General features: G+C 39.9%; 1 protein-coding gene across 1 annotated transcript in view; it reads right to left on the bottom strand.

Moving 5' to 3' along the window:
• The window catches only part of ELMOD1 (ELMO domain containing 1), a 73,707-nt gene extending 68,490 nt beyond the window's left edge, over positions 1–5,217 (bottom strand). Inside the window, 1 exon segment of the mRNA XM_020996183.2 lies at positions 4,865–5,217. The gene's annotated coding sequence lies outside the window, so the exon portion shown is untranslated.
• Positions 5,218–14,629: the final 9,412 nt, after the last annotated feature.

The raw sequence follows: 14,629 nt of genomic DNA, 5'->3' as shown, positions 1-14,629 counted from the left end.
ATTATGTATATCTTAATTAAATTTTTAAGATCCTTGAAGGCAGGAATTGTGTCATTCCCCTCCCCAACCCAGAATTTGACCCAGTATCTCGAACATATTAAGCACTTACTAGATTTTTATTGATTTGGAGGCATCCAGGTAGTGCAGTGGATGGAGATCTGGGCCTAGAGTCAGGAAGATCTGAGTTCAAATCTTGCCTCAGGCACTTACTGTGTGACTCTGGGCAAGTCATTTAACTCTATTTGCCTCAATTTCCTCTCTGTAAAATGGGGATAATAATAGCACCTACCTCGCAGAGTTATAGTGAAGATCAAATGAGATAATATTTATAAAGTACTTAACACGTCTGGCACATAGTAGACAACATACAAATGTCTATCATCATCATCATCATTTGAACATTAAACATGTTTGTTCATCTTGTCTCTGGACTTTCTATCAGAATGCAAATCCATTCTGATCACTCCCTCAAACAAGTAGCTATAGTATTATATTTGATTGACTTTTTTTTTCAAAATTGAAGACCACAATGCATTTTTATACATATTGTGTATGATATTTAATATGTACTTAATCTTGCTTACATTATGAAAACTATTTTTCCTGAAGAAATGGTGGGCAGCTAATATTAATCAATATCTAATTTGCCTGTTTCTAAGGACTGAAATGAATCCATTCACACACAATTGTGATGGTTTGAACCACCCAAATTAATTCCAGATCAGCAGTGGTTTCTGCTCCAGCCAAGTCCCTACGACTTATCCATGACCTTCAAAGGAGGAAGCAAACATTTCTGGTGAGTTGGTAAAGACTTAAATGGAATCTGTTGGAGGAATGTTGGGATACTTAGTAGTTTGTATGGCTGTGCCTTCAAATAGATGATTGCTAGTGTTACATAGGTAGGGGATTGATCAGGGGCGCTCCTTGTTCACCTTGATGAGCCTTTGTTCAGGTTTTTGAGAGTATGGACATGCTCATCCTTACTTTTTTTTGAGGGGGCCATGGACAACTCTTGGGGGTTACTTAGGTAGTTCCCTGATCAGCTTGATGATCTTACATTGATGGCTTTTGTCGGGCATTACTGATGATGATACTAAGAGAATACAGATGAATTTTGTGACTTAGACTCTTGTGGGGCAGACTGTTATGGGAGAAGCTATCTCCTTTATCCTGGCCTATAAAATGGAAATTTTCAGTCATAAACTTGGGGACTTTTATACTTTTCTAAGGCAAGATTGGAACACAATAGAATGGATGAGAATTCTTAGATTGGTGGTGGTTAGAGTTAGGTGTTCTCCACCTTAGAGCCATTAATGGCTGCCTTGAGATATAGGCACATGGAAGCTGCATGGGCATAAGACCCAAAAAGGAGTTCTGGACCTCAAATTCTCAGCCCTAAACTTGGAAAGGAAGTAGTACAACCTCTCAGATCAACAGGTGGCAGCCAGAGAGAGGAGAACCACATGGTCAAATCGCAAGAATTCTGGAACCCCAGCCTTCTGAAAAGAAAAGGGGGCAATTTCTGAGAAGCATAATCTTGGAATCCAGCTTTCTAGAGAGAGAGAGAAAAAGAATTCCTGGGCAGTATCAACCAACAGGTTATTTCTTAACAATCCCAGGTGTGTAGTTCAGGGATTTAACTTTCTAGAGAAAGAATGAGAGCTCCTAAGAAGCACCAGACTACTAGAAAGAAAGAAAAAAGGATCACACATACGACCTTTGAGCCTAGAGAAATCACTATATGAAGAGAAGTTCTGGACTTTGCCCTTGGTCCAGATTACATTATCCTGTTACCACATGTTCAGTGGGAAAAAGGCTACCTCCCTTGCAATTACAAAGCATTTTCTTTCTGGGAAGAGTTTAGACCATAGGTTGGATAATTATCCAACTAGCATAAAGTGGGACTTCCTGGAATGCCACCCTGAGGTCATTTCCCTTCCAAGAAGATTCTAACCCCTAGGCTTGAAGACTTGAAGACCCTAGGGAAAGACAAGATCCACCTGAATGGCACTTATATAGATAGTTTGTGGTTTCTGAGAGTCTTTTATGTGTTTTCTACATTTTCTATGGGGTGGAATAAAATCTTTCCGGTGCCCAATATATGCATTGTTACCTTGAATGCTTGTGTAGGGTCAGGAGACTCTTTTACCTACATATGTAAACACACAGGCACAAGCTATGCTCAAGCTATATTCTAAGATTTCCCAAAGGCAACATCAAATGAGACTATACAAGCCATAGAAAGAAATACGATAGGAAGGAGAGGTTGGCCCTGAGACTTAAGCCAGTCCTTATTAAGTTCAAAGCTTGGAGTACTGGCCTATACATTATACAAATAAGGAATTGACCAGAAGAGGTTATAATCACAAGGACACCGAGGAGGCTGGACAATTTGGGTTGTTGGGCTGAATCACTGAATATTTTAAATGTCTTTTAGAGGCTGTGGCTCAGTGATGAAAATGCTAGACTCTGAATCAAGTGACCTGGGTTCAATGACCAGCTCTAATATTTACAAGCTGTGTTACCCTGGGCAAGTCACTTACTCTCTCTGAGTTTATTTCTTCATCTATAAAATGGGGATAATAATACTTGACCTACCTCACAAGGTTGTTGTGTGGAAAATACATTAAGAGAAAGGTCTTTGGCTAACACTGTTTAGTATGTAATCCTAATTCCACAGAATTCCTATCTAATAACACCCTCCTAGCTGCAGAAGCAGAAACAGGGCTAAGATTTTTATCAACATGATTTTGAAAGCCAAAAATTTTATGGAATTACTAAAATGCATAGTCTCTTTTCTTGTATCTACATTTAGATGTCAGCCATTCATCAAGGTTATATTATTCAACATTTACTAATAATTTGGAAGGTTCTTACTTTAAAATTCACTCTAAATAAGACTACCCTGAGCATTTTCCTCATAAAAAAATTATTTCAGCGATTGTGTTTTCCCAATAGTTTGTACGAAGGATATCTTCATTTATCAAGATTGATGATCTATGTTATACATACTAACATGTTGGGGAGGAAGAAAAACCTCCAAGGAAACACCACATCATTTATTTACAGTGTTCTTTGTTGGGAGATGGGTCTCTTAACAAGGGCATCTGTAAACTGAAGCATTTCCGTTGAACTATTCGTGGGCTGAAAGTCAGACGGTGCTATTGCTTTATTATCATGTTTAACCAGAGACTTAACATCAAACACAACAGAAAAATTCTGCAAAGGTCTTCTGGGAGGTTGTGTACCTACCTTTCTGAAAGGAAAAAACAAGTCCTTTCATGGTAAGGTCACCATTAAGAAAAAAGAGCATCTGCATTTGCCTGTTCCCTAATTAATTCGTAGCAATGGTGCAACGGAAATTAAGGCAAACAAGAAAATATGCCCTACAGCCCTTTGTTTCTAGCATGAAGGTCCTTGGCATTAATTGGCCCTTCCTGCACTATTTAGACAGAACAATCCATGCAATTACTGAGCAGGATGGCATTTCTCATTCCTGTCCAAATACATTTAGAGTCTGTAACCAAAGTAAAAGAGATTGGACGGAAGAACCCTCTCAAGGTTCCTGTCTGGTTGACTGTGGAGCAACTTCTGAGCTGAATATGACTTAGTCATATTGTAACCATATGATATCAGAAGAAAAACATGTTGATCCGGTCAGCAACATCAACCACACACTACCTGCTTTCCACCATGTTGGCAGCTCCTGTTAAGGATGGTTGTCAAGCTAGCAACACAAACACGCACACACTGCGGAGCTGCGGAGCAGCGCCTGGAAACCAGCCCAGAACTTGCCTCCTCTTAATTTGCTCATTAGAATGGGATTTGGAGGAGGGGTTACCGGTAAGCAGTAGCCCCCTTTCCTTAACCTAGGAGTTTCTTCAAATTCAGATTGCGGAAAGCCCTGGGGAGAAGTTGACCCTGACTATTCAGTGCAGAAAGATGGGCATAAATCTATTGAATAAACTCTTCCAAAGCCAGGAAGCCAGGGAGGGCTTTCCTGCAACATTTATAAGGTGTCTTCCAGGGTGCACCACATAGAGGATTAGCAATTCCACTGTGAGTAAGCAAAGACTACACCTATACTTTAAAAACACTTACGCCCAACAATAAAACGCAACCCGTACCAAACACCCCCCCCCCCACTTTAAGGACCAGTCATCCAGCCCTAGTGAGAAGCCTCTTCCAATTCTACCTGCCCTAGGAAAAAATGGATGGCCTCTCCAGCCAGGGGTTTTCCCAGCAGGTAGTTTCAGCCTTGAAACTCATTAGGCAGATAATCTCAGAAACCACAAGCTTGAGGGCCAGAAGCCAACTAGCTTCCCCCTCCCCTTCACCAACTGCCGGCGGACTCAGCAGCCTAGGAAACCTCTGATGGAGGGGGGGTGTTTGCTGAGGGGCCCTGGGTCCGGCCACGCCCCCTTGCCCTCCTTTCACTCTGTTATCTCTTGTCTCCACACCCAGCCTGCCCCTTCAGGATCCTTTAGTGTCCTGTCGCTAGGCGACCTGCACTCTGGGCTGAGCTGGAAACAACCTAGTACCCCAACCTGCAGACAGCGTTGGGAGAGCGAAGTGCGTTCTCCTCGAGAGTCTCAGGGTGCTCGCGACTGCCCTCGAGGGCAGTCCGCGGAGCAGATAAACGCAATGCATTATCCCATTCATCCCAATCTGAATCCGGCTCTCATCCTATTATGCTTTCTCCCTTCGCACCCCTTTTACAATTTGTGCTGCGCCCCAGTTCTACTGCAGCTCCTTCCTCCTCCCCGCCCCCCTCCTCGCCTTCTCTCTTCTTTGGGTATTCGTCTCTTTGCCCTTGCCTCCTTCCCGCATCCCCAGCTCTGGGCGCCAGAGCTCCGCCACTTACCTGTGTTCTGGCGACTGCTGCTGCTGGTTAAACTGGTCCCACAGAGCGGCAGCCCTGTCTCCATCCCTCCTTCCCCAGCCTCCCCAGCCTGCGCACCCTCCCGCTGCCTTCTATAAGCAGCTGGCTCGGCTCTCCTCGGTGGCAGCAGCAGAGAACAACTCTGTCACCGGGCGCCCGAGGCACGAGAAGAGCAGCCGCCTCAGATGCCGCACTGGATCCGGGCTGGCTGGGCGGGGGCAAGAATCTGGGTCAGGCTGAGGAGAGCAGCGTTGGGCTGCAACCTGGGTGGCTCCTGACGGGGAGGGAGCCGACCGAAGCGCGGGGAGTGCAAAGGCTTCCCACTGGGCGACCAAAGCCTGCCCAGCTAGTGAGCATGCCCAGTCTGAGGGGGGTAGAGTCACTGAGGGTGCAGGATGCTCCACATAGGGAGTGAGGCAGACAGTGTCAGGGGCAACTAAGAAATAACAACCTGCAAAGGGGTCAAGATAATAAGAAAACAGTGCTACTGTTCAGGCCAATCTTGATTTATGTCTCCTGCCCTTACTTACCCCCACCCCAAAGAAATGGGCTGGGTGTCATAGTATTCCATGGGTAGGTGGGTCTGACTTTGGGGCCATCACTTGGGGAGATTCTGTAGAATCCTAGAACCACTGGAGTTCCTACTGGCAAATTATCCTGGAACCAGCAAAACTACTCTGGGCAAAAACTGTAGACCACTCCCACTGGCTACTGCTCTCTTGCTACCATTTCCCTAGTTCCTGGGACAGAAGGGGACAAATTGTGAGAGCTGGGCCTGCAGCAGCCTCTGCTCAGAATTTTCCTGACTTCTCATGAAAATCTGGGGAGGCTAGATGGCACAATGAATAGAGCAGGCACTGGGCTTAAAATAGGAAAATTCATCTTCCTGAGTTCAAATCTGGCCTCAGACACTTACCATCTGTGTGACCCTGGGCAAATCGCTGTTTGCCTCAGTTGCCTCATCTGTAAAATGAGCTAGAGAAGGAAATAGCAAACCACTCCAGTATCTTTGCCAAGAAAACTCCAAATGGGGACACAAGGAGTTGGACATGACTGAATAATAACATGAAAACCTATATAACCATGTCATATTACTTGAAGGCTTTAAGAGAGAAAAGGGTTAGTATATTGCATATTTGTCTAGTAAATAATTTCTTAGTCTCCAAAATAACTCTGGGGAGAGATTTCATCTGTAGTGAAAGATCAGTAGGAATGATATTGGGGAGGACAGGGAGGGAAACTTTCAGTCTTTCCACACCTCTCAAAGCAGGCTATCTGGGTACCTTTTCCAAGTACAGCATATATGCCCTAGAACTAACTTAACAAAAGTGACTTAACCTCACTGTGCCTCAGTTTCCTCAGTTGGGTTCAAATCCCACCTCACATGTGGAGACCTTGGACAAGAGTTTCAACTTCTTCAACATTTTCCTCAACTGTATGATGAGGAAGTTGGACTTGATGTCCTTGAATGGTACCTTTGGACTCTTGGTCTATTATCCTATGATGGTGAAGATCCATTACAGTTCTAGTCTACATAAAAACAAAAGAAACTCTATCATTCTAGCTTTAAAGGTCTTTATTAATCAGGATGTCCCTGACTTCCCTTAATCACCTTATTCACACTTGACAAATAAGATTTTCTATATATCTATGACTTCAGACAAGTCATTTGTCCTCTAGCTCTCAGCTTCCTCATCCATAAAATAAAAATGTTGGACTAGATTATTTCTATGTCTCTTTCAGTTCTGAAATTCCAAGTTTCTTAAAAGTATCTTATCATTAGTTAAATCTTTTTGTTCTTATCATTGGAAATAGCTGCACTTTTAAAGCATGAAGCATGGTATACCTGTATAACTGAATGTCATTTGTTTTGAAAAAGACCAATGACATCATGGAGAGATGTCTTGACTTGAATAAGAACTGGATTGAAGTGAGGTAGAGTTGCACAAAGTCAACAGCCTCACTTTCTTTTCCAGAGTCACCAAAGTCCAGTGGCAAGACAGAAGTCAGGGCAACTATTGATGGCCCAGGATGCAGTGGATGACTTGTCATCTTAGATGTCTAACCAAGCCCTGAGCACTACAGTCTCTCTTTAATATATCCCAGTATCATGTTACATTTGAAAAAATATATAGAATTACATGGTTCATTTATTTGATTTATTCCCCACAATGATCTTTTTGCATTGTGGTGTTTGCTGAAACCCATGTGGTGTGTTGTTTTTCTTCTTCACTTGAATTTTATTTTATTTGTGATAAATCATTTCTCACAAAAAGGTCACTACAAATTCTATTCCTATTGTTTTGTGATGGCAACAAGGCCCTCCACAATTTTGTGTCATTCTCCCAAATTAATGAGAATAATCTTAATTATCTCATTCAAGTGATTCATAAGAATAGTAACTCTGGTGTCAGGACGAACCTCTCTACCACTGAAGTAACATGGCCCTCACTATCCATCCATGCTGCCAACTTTGGCTGGAGGTTGAGTTGAGAGACTGTTTCCGTCCAAGCACAAATACAGGTTGCCTAGTAACAGTACAATGAAGGCTCCTGATAGACCAAGAAGGTAAAATGAGAACCTAAGGGTGAAAGACATGCAAAGGAGTGACTCTACCACAGAAAAGACCACCTTCTCTCTCCTTTGCTTTGTCAATTGAGTGGCTATGATGGTGTGAGGACAAGGGAGGAAAGTTTATGAATGACCCCAGAACTTATGGTTTCTTTGATTATCCAGTCACTGTGAAATAAATGATTTTATCTAGTAGCAGCACTCTGTTAGCAGAAGACTTGTATATACAATGTAGGACAGCAACAATGTAAATGAAAAAATAGCCACAAGGAAGTTGAACTCAGAGTAACTGAAATAGCAGTAATAGTCCTAGAGAACAGACAATGAAACATACCTTCCTCCTTTTATAATGGAGACTGTGACTACTAGGGTGGAATGTTATATATACATTGTAGATGTGGTCACTACGTTCAACATTTTTGCTGAACCTTTTCTCTTTCATTTTAGGGATGAGAGGGGAATATTTCCAGAAATGACTGTGACATAAAAACAAAATCCATTCACAAAATGTATTTCTTTGGCATCAAAGATGCTTTTTATGGGACATATTTAATACTTCCCCCACGCACAATTTTGGTATTGAAATGCTGACCACTAGTTTTTATAGATTCTTTTAGCCAGCTGTTTACTCATATAGAAAGTAACAGCAGAAGGGAACCTTGTAGCTCATCTAATCCAATTCTTTTGTTTTACAGATGAGCAAACTAGAGCCTGGAGAAGACAAATGACTCATCTAAGGTCACACAGCTAGCTGGTGGCAAAGCCCAGATCACCTGGCTTTTAGCCCAGTAATGTTTCAATGAACTCTCATAGTATTTCCTCTCCCAATATATTTTCTTGCGGAAACCTAACAGCATATCTGTCTCATTATTCATTTCTGCTCTAACTTTCCTCCTATCATCTTGAACTCAACACATTCATGCCAACCTCATGTTTTTAGCAGCACTCATTTCAACTCACCCCAGTTACTTGTTTCAACTGGATAATTTATCCATGTGGCCTTCTGTTCATGTCTATCCTCTCCTTTGTTCTTTCTCTTTGGCCTTGGTCTCATGGACTTTGGACAAACTTAACTTCTTCTTATTCAAGACCTGCCCCTCCCCGTCAAAAAAAAATATGGATTTCTCCTAATAGCAATACAATTTTAGTAGATTGATTCTTTTATATCCTCCGTGGGACACCTTAAAGTTTGCTACTATTACAAATAATTTGGGGATGAATTGGGCAGGGGCATATGTGGCAATATATCCATTATGGTACTATTGAGACCCTCAACTCCTACCAGGATTAAAAGTCTGGACCATGGAATCTATACCTCTAATAACCATGGGAAAGGAGGGAAAAGGAGGCAGGAATAGAGAGGTCAATATATAGATCAGGTTATCTCCTTTCCTACAGGTGTACTCTGGCAGTGTGGGAGAGACTCTTTCTAGAAACTAGATTCCACAGATTTTTATATTGGAATTCTATTCCTGTATTCCTCAGTTCTCCTTTCAGGCTCTTACCAGTTCCATCCCTCATTTTCTATTCTCAAGTAGTCAATTATTCTAGTAATGTTGTTATTGTCTACCAAGTCCCAAATCAACCTCTGCTTTCCTAAATAACTTGGGCATTTCATTTATTTCCTCTATCCATCCAATATTCTAGCCACTTTCTTCAGAGCTTCCAATATTAATATTGATAGGATCTCAGAATTCCTCTCATTCCTGGACTCTGATGTCTTTTTAATCCAGTCCACATCATTTGCTCTCCAAATGAGACACACCTTGAATGTAATTGTCACAAGATGACACTTCCTCTCTGAGCTCACCAGTAAAATACATCATGCACTTACTTACCTGTTCTTTTCCAACTACCCTTTCTTATCATTATTATGAAATTGTTTTCACTTCCTACCAGGGGTGGGAACCTGCGACCCTGAGGCCACATGTGGCCCTCTAGGTCCTCAAGTGTGGCCCTTTGACTGAATCCAAATCTCACAGAACTTAACAAAAGGATTTGTTCTGTAAAATTTGGGCTTAGTCAAAGGGCCACATCCAAGAACCCAGTAAGATATATTTACCTAGTAAAATACTGCCCTCCCACCCCTTTCCAACTTTGTATCTGTGTGAGGCTAGATTTTCTTCTTATTCTTCAACCAAAACAACATTTTATTTTCCTTATTATGCATTTTATAATCACCACAAATGTGAGCATTTTGATATTCAACAAACAACAAAATGTGAATCTTAATATGCAAAGAAGAACCACCCCTGTCTAGACTCCCTGAAAAGGTTGCAGAGACCCCCAGGGGGTTAACACTTTAAGAACAACTAATCTAGGCCTTTAGTGAACAACTTTTGGCAAAATTTTCTGTCTCCAAAATATATTATACCTACATTAATTTGTGTGTGTGAACTTCTTTCTTTTCCAACCAGCTTCCCTTTCCTTTTAAACACCCAAGATTTTCCAATTCTAAAAAAACTGTCCCTTAGTTTCTATTTGACCTTTAAGTCACACAAAATTATGCTGCCTGATCAGTGATTTTTAGGGTTGACGTTTTATGTCTTTCTAAAGAGTACCTCAATTACCTTCTTTAATTTTCAGGCATTTCTTTTAAGTTTCATATGAATTAAATACTAACTAAAACCTACAAGTTTTAAACTTGAATTCAGAGTTCTAGCTAAACCATTTGTTGTTATTTATTTTTCGTTGTTGAAGAGGACCAAGACATCAGGAAGGCGATGCTATGGCATGCAAGTGAACTGGATTTAAGTGAGGGAGGGCTGTGCAACATCACCAGCCTCACTTTCTCCTCCAGAGCCATCTGGGTCCAGTGGTGAAATGTAGACCAGGATGACTGGAGATGGCCCTGGATACTTACCAACTTGGACAAGATTCTTCAACACTCTTGGTCTCTGTTTCCATTTCATCAGTAAAACAAGGGTGCTGGACTAAGATACCCTCCACTTCTACTTTTCTATAATTCTCAGATCCTTAATCCTCAAAGATGCAGATCAACATTATCAATTTAAAGATGTTTTTATAAGTAACATGATCATCGAACAAAATCATTTTATGTCTAAAATCACAGGGCCAGAATGGACTGCAGAAGTAATCAAGCCCAACTGTCACTAAACAAGAATCCTCTCAATTCCACTCCCCAACTGATGGTCTTTAGTCTTCACTCAAAGACTTCCAAGGAATAGGACCATACTGTCTTTCAAGGCAGCCCATTTCACTTTTGGATTGTTACTGTATTAAGGAAATTTACCTTTACATCACACTTAAATATGTGTTTTGGGAACATCCCCTCAATATTCTAATTCTGCTCTAGTTCATTTTTACTAACAAATAAAACAAATCTAATCCTTCTTCCACATAACAACTTTTCAGAAACTTGAAGACTACCTTGTGTCAATTTTATTCAACTCAACATTTATTGAGCTCCTGCTATGTGTAAGGCACTGACCATGTTTCCTATTCTCCAGAATAAATATTCCTAGTTCTTTCAATCTAATATGAACCTAGGATATGTGGCATAGTCTCTAGTCTCTTCACCAGTCTTCTTGGTCACCTATTAAACTAGAAATATTTCAGTTCACCAATTTCCTTCTTAAATTGTAGCATCTGGAGCAGAATAAAATATTTTAGATGTGGTGAGACCAGGGCAGATGACAGCAGATCCGTTACCTCTTCTTTTTTTAGACACTCTGCCTCCATTAATGTAGCTTTTGTTGTTGTTCAGTTATGTTCAACTCATTGTGATCTTATTTGGGGTTTTCTTGGCAAAGATACTGGAGTGGTTTGCCATTTTCTTGTCCAGCTCATTTTATAGGTGAGGAACTGAGGCAAACAAGGTTAAGTGACTCGCCTAAAGTCACACAGCTAGTAAGTGTATGGGGCCAGATTTGAACTCAGGAAGATGAGTCTTCCTGCCTCCAGGCATGGCACTCTATCCATTATGTCATCTACCTACCTCCTTAATGTAGCTTAAGATCTCATTAAGTTATTTGGCTTCAGTGATGCATTGTTGACTCATAGACAACTTGCAGTCCCTTAAAACTCCCAGATCTTTTCCCTGTGAAAAGATATCATGCTTTCTGCAGCTTGCCCTTGTGCAATGATTTTGATCTCAAATGTAAGGCTACTTTTATGCCTGCTAAATTTCATCTTGAAAGGCAGCATGATGTAATGAAAAACACAAAGGATTTAGAACCAAGAGACCTGGATATGTACCCTGGCTGTGACACATCAGCAAGTTATTTAAGTTCTTAGAGTTCCCATTTTCTTTTTATTGTTCATTTAATTTTCCTTATTATGCATTTTATAATCACCAATAAATGTGAACATTTTAATGTTCAACAAACAACAAAATGTGAATTTTAATATGCAAAGAAGAACCAAAAAGAAGATAAATGTATGAAACGTATTTCTGCTATCTACAGTTTTAAATGTGTATGTTAAATTGAACAACAAAATAACATAATTGCACTGTTTATTTGTGTCCTCCTCTGGACTGTGTTCTGGGTATTTAACAATGTTTTATTGATGCTCTTTTCTTCCTCTTTTTTGGATCTCCATCACTCTATATTAACTCACCTCCTCCCTTCCCAGAAGCTTCAAAATATCAAACAGTCAAGTAAAACAAATCAGTATATTAACCTTCAATTTTCTCTTTGATAGATAAAAGTAATAGTGAATGTACTACCACCTTCTCAAGAGTTGTTGTGAAGAAAGTACTTTTAAAAACTTAAAGAGGCCTATGAATAATGTGTTATTACTATTATTCTTTGATTAGATTTAGCCTATCATTCTAACTGGTGGAGATCTTTTAGGATCTTGACATTTTCACAGCACAATATTGAATATTTCTTAATGAGAATTACCCTGACATAAAACAGGTACCATAGAATACATAAGGACATGCAGCTACACAGAGAATAAATAGTGTGTTATGGACAGGTTAAATATCAAAGGAGGACCTGAGTTCAAATCTGGCCTCAGACATTTGACACTAGCTGTGTGACCCTGGGCAAGTCACTTAACCCCATTGCCTCACAAAAAAAAAAAAGAAAAAAAGAAAAAAAATAAGACTAAACATCAAGCATATTCATGGGGCAATGAGTTGGGGAGAGGTAGTGTTTCACGTTATCATTGAATTAGATTGGGGGTTATTGCTCTTCCTCTGATAGGTCCAGGAAGAGATCATGAAAGATTTCCTTTTTCAATGAGGGGAGGGAAATGGTTTTTGGACATTTATAGCAAAAGACACCCTAGATACTGCTATAATCTGAAAGAATGATCAGAAACAGGAGTGAGATGATTGGCTAATGGGCTCATTTAAGACCTTAGCCTAAGAGAAGCAAAGAAATTGTGGAAGAGTTAGGAGAAGCTATGGTAAGTAAGACGGCCCTGGTAAAGACCTTTGAAGCAGAGGGTAAAGAAATGGACCTGATTTGATATAGCATGCTGTGAGCTACCACAGAGATTCAAAAAATTGTTCATCTTAAAATTAAGCGAAGGATCCTTTTAGGAAATTACACTTGTCTGGGCATGAAGTGATTAAGGCCCAAAGCTTTATTTATAGAACTGAAGAGAAAAAAGATATTGTGATATGTTCAACAACTTCTTCCTGCATGCTTATTTGAATTCCTATCATTCCATCATGGCTGACACACTCTGGGCATCTTTCTTAGTCAGGTAAAAATGATTCTGTGCTCAGAAGAATTTCTTATGAATATCATTCTAGGTATTAATTGCAGGAATTAAGCCTCACCCAGGGTTCCTTGAGCATGGTTAAATTGAGCAATAGGGCAAAGAAATATTTCCCAATTAGACAATTTTGTAGGTGGGGTGGGAGTGTTTTTTCCCTGGAATCATGATCCATTATTATCCTCAAACTCCTCTGGCCTTGAGAGATGTAACTTGCAGAATTGTGCTGTGAAAGCAAATTTTTCACTTCAGGTGACAAGTTGGAATAAAATCAGGAGGGCTTTCTGTACAAAAACAAAATGAAACAAAACTGCTCCTTCTAATATGGCTTCCTGATTAGGTAATTTTTAGAAATAAAAACCATCCTTTCCCAATTCCTGGGGACTAATAGCAATGCAAGTATATTCATTTAAAAAAATTTCCTAGCCTGTAGGTAGCTCAATGCTTTTCACATAGTAGGCATTTGACAAATGCTCATCAACTGCTTTTTTCATTGCTGGTGATTGGTTAGGAAAATGGATTGGTAGCCAAATATAAAATGCTTATAAATATGTCCCATATTTATCTCAAATTTAACATGTCCAAAACAGAACTCATAATAAATCTTCCTTCTTCCTCCTCTACAATCTATCCTTCTTCTTAATTTCCCCATTTTTCTTGAAGTCACCCAGATTCACAACCTCGCCCACTTTGGCGTGTATAGCCCTTCACAGTATGACTCCCACCCACCTTTCTAGACTTATTTCATATTTTCCCCCTTCATCTTCTTCATTCTAGTAAAACTTACCTGCTAGCTCACTCCATTCATGACATTCCATCTACAGTTTCCAAACTTTTACATAGGTGGTCTTCATGTCTGCAAAATATTCCCTCCTCACTTCTGACTGTTAGAATCCCTAGATCTTTTAAACCAGGCCTTCTACTGGAGATCTTTCCTGATCCCTCTCACCATTGTTGGTGCTTTCTTTTTATTGTAATTGTCTTGTATTATTTCCTGTATTCTTTATAAATACTTATCTGTGTAGAGGTTGTGCCCATATGATAAATTTTAAGTTTCTTAACTAAGGGTAGGGACTATTTTGTTTCTGATTTTGTATTCTCTTGCATACAGAACAGAGCCTTTCATATAGTAGGAAAGTAAATGTCAAATTTAATTGAGTAAGGAAGGTAGTGAGGATCAGTGTATGTTAAAAATCTGATAACAGAGAGGGATTTTCCAACAAAGGGATTAAACTCCCCTCCAAATTCTTGCATGATGGGAGATATATAAATTTAGGTAAACTAAAAATTGGTCCAACACTCAATCAACATAAAATGGCCCCTTCTGTTTTTATGTAACATTATTTCCCAGTACTTGTTTGGATAAACATCAAGGATTATTTAAATTAACCCTTAAAAATAGAGATAGAGAAAATTATAAAAGTTAAGAATAGATAAATTTTGACTCTAATAAAAAACTTTTGCAAGAATTAAGTCAGTGAA

The sequence above is a fragment of the Phascolarctos cinereus genome, unplaced genomic scaffold, assembly GCF_003287225.1.
Source record: "Phascolarctos cinereus isolate Bilbo 61053 unplaced genomic scaffold, phaCin_HiC Scaffold_726;HRSCAF=1367, whole genome shotgun sequence".
Taxonomy (NCBI): domain Eukaryota; kingdom Metazoa; phylum Chordata; class Mammalia; order Diprotodontia; family Phascolarctidae; genus Phascolarctos; species Phascolarctos cinereus.
This window is presented reverse-complemented; position numbering and strand designations above follow the sequence as displayed.